The following is a 5,168-nucleotide window of genomic DNA, read 5'->3' as shown; positions in this document are numbered from 1 at the left end:
ATCTAATAATAGACAGATGTCGTCGTCTCTCCAGATGTCTTTTTTATTTCTCTGTCGATAGCCCGACACGTGTTCCGCAGCCATCTTGTATTTTCTCGCGCGCGTGGGATTGTGGGATCTCTCTTATGACTGGATCTAGTTTCAAGAACTCTCTCCAGTCGATCGCGATTTAGCCTCGTTTCAGTCGAGATTGAAACGGTCGAGAGCGTTCGCACCACGGAACTCTCTCCGACCTTAGTCACAATCTACATCGAAATGCTCGGTGCGAACGGGGTATTAGAGTTGGTTTGATGGGTTATGGCAACACAACATGTGGGCAAATACCAAAGGGTTTTCTATGGGAATCTGGCTCCTGTTTAGATGTTAGACACGGGGAGAAAATCGGGAAACTCCATAGATCAGGCCGGAACGCACGACCGACTACTACAGTTATTCAATGGTTTTTTTCACTCGACGTAATATGGAATTGAAATAAATGATAAGGAAGATTAAATTAATTTGATTTCTGTAAGGTTTGTTACGTTTATTGAATGGAGTTATATATATCTTTCATGATTAATTTTTTCGGAGACGTTTGGAATAAATAAATTTCTTGTAGAATAAGTTGTTTAATGTGAATTAAAATCTTTCAACATTTACTTTTTCTTAAATTTTTTCTCTGTTTAAATTTATTTACAAATTCAATATTTGAATTTGTAAATAAATTTAAACGGAAAAAAATGTGTATTTTATTTGAATGACTACTGTATTTAGTTACTTAGATCAGCAACAGAATATGAAATGAAACATGAAATTAGGACTGGAAAAATGTTCATAAAGCACAGTGATTTATAAGTATTATTCACAACACACTTGTGTTTTTTGAAGCATAAATAATATTTTTTTCAAATTGGTGCAAGAATTAAAAAAATATACATATATATATATTAACTCTCCGCCTTGTAGACACTAAGAAAGCCTATTGTTAGCAAGCCAATTATGGGTTCGGCCAGATCCACATTGGGACAGCCGGATAGTGAAGAACGGGGCCCAAAATATCTAGACGGATCACTCTCCGAAAAATTCCTTGGGTTTTCGACCGATCCGAATCCGATTCCTGACGACCAGCCGAGGAGGGATGCTTCCGGGAAGATCTTCAATGGGAAACTGGCCTTTATTTAGGTGTTACAAACACGAAAAACCCGGAAAACTTCACGTGGTTGGCCCAAACCCGATCTCGGGTTAGCCAGGCGCAAACCCGAGATCAGTATTCAGTAGTTTTATTCATTTGGTCACTGGTGTACTTTAAATATTTTGCATGATTGTTTAATGCTTTTTTTAATTTTTATGCATTTACGGATAGCATTGAATTTGTTATGATAATTTATTTGATAATTGAAATCTATATGTTTTTTTATAACAACATACAAGTAACATATTTACGTGGTATATAACCAAATGAATATTATCTACTTTAATTTAAAATAGATAAGAGTTAATTCAGATTTTACAAATAGTAATAGTGGCCGAATGGCCGAAATGATTAGAGTCAGTTTACCGCTCTGGAAACCAGGCAAACCAACAATAGAAATTTGTTATGAGTGGTGAATCCCGGTTAGGTCGGGTCCGTTATGGGTTTGGCCGAACCTACGATGTGTAAGATAAATGACCCCTTAGTGCCCACAGGGTAGAGAGCCGAAGAAAAGGGGAAAAATCATTGTCTGTAAAGTTTAATTCATCATTTATTATATTTTATATCCACCACTTTTCCCTCTCGATTTTCCTCCTTTCCTTTATCCCAATGGTTCCCATCGTCATGCCATTCTTATACGAAAAAATGACAAAGAGAAATGATCATGTCCATATAGCAAGCATTAATATAAATTCTTTGTTCCATCGCTACATGTGACCATAGCTTAAGAGATAGGTTGGAATATCGACGATTAAGATGATAAAGGAACTTATCGCGATGAATGAAAGTAGTACACGGGTGGCGGATCTGGCACCCATGTTTATGATGCCGAAGTCATCTGTGCGCGACTAGTAAATGCAAATTTTCGTTTTATTATACGAGTACAGTATTTACATATTTTATTTATTGTTTTCGTGTTTTAATTTATTATTAGAGCATTTATGTGTATTTGCTGTTATAAGTTTATTGAAATGGGTATTGGTTAGGTTTTTTAATTCGATTACGGCAACGCGACGCATGGGCGATCTGCCGAAGGCGGAATGCATCCCGGGAGTCTTTTATGGGAAACTTGTCCCCTATTTAGGTGTTGAAGAAAACCTGGAAAACTCCACGTGGTCAGCCCGTTGGCGAGGCGCGAACCCACGATCAACTGGAGCTTATTCCTATGATTTTTCTCGAAAATTTTTGAAATGTTGCAGGATGGTTTGTGTATTACGACATTGCGCAGCGAGCATAAGACCCGCTCCATCTCCCCACCCACTCCTGATGGTGGGGAGATGGAGCGAGTCTTATGTCATATCTGGAGTGGTGTCGGACTTCATAAAGATTTTGCTTGTTATTGTGAAGTCCCGAAAATGGAGTCAAAAGTACGACTAATTACAGTCGACCCCTATAACACTATTGATTTTTCCGTTTTATATGAATTCCATGTTGTACGAGTCACTTAGATTTTACAAATACGTGTGCCGGGCTGTGAACGGCACACGTATTTGTAAAATCTAAGTGACTCGTACAACATGGAATTCATATAAAACGGAAAAATCAATAGTGTTATAGGGGGTCGACTGTATAAAATTCATAAGTAGGAGAGTTTCGGAGGTTAAATCGGGTCAAGAGAGTATGTTGGTGACAAAACCCAGACAAGAAGAGAACTTTCTTACTTATTGTAAAACAAACGCGACGCGATGATAAACGGCAGAGGGGTGTCGACCGAGAGAGAGATGGAACTTTGTCAAGATGCTCGCGAACAAGTGTCAGGTCTGAACAATCGAGAAAAGGGAGTGGTTAATGACCAAAAAGACATTTGTGAAGTCGTGTAAGCCCAAACCCGTCAGGGGGGTAAATGGCCGCAAGAACATCTGGTAGACCTTTTAGGTTCAAAAACGTCAGAGAAAATGACCATAATGGAGTAAAATACGAACGTCGACTTCAAAGCTCCGACACCTCTCGGACCTTTCTCGAGCCGGATCTGTCTCGAGTTTCGCCTAGAGACAAAAAAAAAAAAAAAAAAAAAAAAAGACCAATCGGGGTAAGGGAGAGGAAAAAGGAGATCAATCAAATGGATGAGATGCGGGGAAAAATCCTATAAAACCCTTAAGTCTCAAGGTCAAGGGTCGGTTCTCCTCAAGATTTGGTGCATACCAACCCGAACTGCTCCGACGTGCCGACACATCCCAGCCGACCCCTCCGGACTTAGGATCTTGTGACTCCAAAGATCATCCCACCAGCGACGTCTGCCCCGTGGCTGCATCACGACTGTAGGACGATCGTCGAAATCAACGCCGGCTCGGAACAGTCTGTTTTTGTTCCTGGTGTAAGTTACTGGTGTGTAAGAAACTTCTCATCTTTGTCTCCACCGCCTCCAGCCACATACGATTCGCCCCTAGGTTTTCCTGACGCGCAATTAACTTATTGCCTCTAAAAGTCGGCAAGCTTACATTATTGGCATTTGCAATTTCTTTTATAAAACTTATCTCTACCCTGAAAATTATGCTTTTTGCCATTTTATAATTAATTACATAAAAAGCTTTTAAAATAAAATCTTATAACAGATAACACCACACCTAATTTTAACTTTTTGCCGGGAAAGTTACGCAACTCGTTTTTTTATATAGTAATGAATTTTCTATAACTTTATGGCCCTGTACACACTAGGCGTTTTTCAACGCGCGTTTAACGCCGAGCTAACGCGCGTTAGCTCGGCGTTCGACGAGCGTTAGTTCGGCGTTTAGCACTGGCTCAGTTTGGAAATGGACGAGAAAGTAATTGATTGTGTGTGCTCCTCCATCGTCGCTATAAGGCAGCACATATATCTCAAAGCGCCCATAAAGTGCCCGCAAAACGCGCGTTTTAACAAAAATCTATAAACGAGCGTTAAACGCGCGTTTAACGAGCGCTTGGCGTTTGAGTGTGTACGGCTACATAGAACTCTTGGTTCTTTAAAACGCGCGTTGAAAAACGCCTAGTGTATACAGGGCCTATACCGTAAATCCTGCTACATCTTTTTCGATAGAGATGTGGAAGCGTTATGGAGGACACAGAGTTTAGATTTTCTAATTTTATGTTGGTGTCAACATCTTATGTGGAAAAACTAAAAGGACGACTTTTCTAAATCCCTTGTTTCGCTTTAAATCTCGTAATCTTCGGAAAGAAAATGAAAGCTGTTACTACAGTCTTCTCCAGGAGATCGATCTTTCTTGCTTACAAATTTCGCCTATTTAAATCTCAATTGTGATGAATATCCGTACACAGTCCATTTCCTTTATCTTATTTACAGTTAGAACCAACGTGTGGATATATTGATCAATTTTTTTTTTCAAATATAGACTCATTTCCATACTATAGCAGATACAGTACTTCCAGATCTATTTGCTCTATCTAGAAGTGTGGTCTTTAGTATGTAGAGTCTATGCAAGTGGCCAATATAGAGGGAGTGCACGTGACGTCACACGACTCCGCTTACGAAGCGCGCGCCATATTGGTTTCTGTTGGTTTGGTTGTCGACCTCGATGTAAATTTATATGTTTGTAAACTTTACTGTTTGTTTTAATATTTGTTTTCTTTGTTATTTTAGTTTTAAGTTTATCTTATTATTATTTTATGATATTCTGTCAATCTTAAGTATACTATATATTCACTTATTGTAAAATTTTTCCTGGTAATGCTCTACAGCGGGGCCAGGAAATGTACATAATACTGTACCTAATAAATTAAAATGAATAGAATGAATGAATGTCGACCTCGATATTGTCATCTAACTCATATTTTTTCAAATTTAATTTTAATTTATTATGATTCATTACACTACCAATTGAACTGCTTACAGTTAGAACTAAAGATTCTGTAACAAACAATTGAAAAAATTGTCACAATTTGTTGTGCTTTAATATACTTATCGAACAGTGTCGTTTCATTTGATTAATACAATTTTAATTTGTTATTCGGGGGTGGAAATCTTTAGTCAACTGAAGTTCCAATAATATGTAAAATAAATAAA

This window comes from Centruroides sculpturatus, unplaced genomic scaffold (assembly GCF_000671375.1).
Source record: "Centruroides sculpturatus isolate CEXI.00-Female unplaced genomic scaffold, Cexi_2.0 scaffold245, whole genome shotgun sequence".
In the NCBI taxonomy this organism is placed as follows: Eukaryota; Metazoa; Arthropoda; class Arachnida; order Scorpiones; family Buthidae; genus Centruroides; species Centruroides sculpturatus.
Note: the sequence above shows the minus strand (reverse complement) of the source record.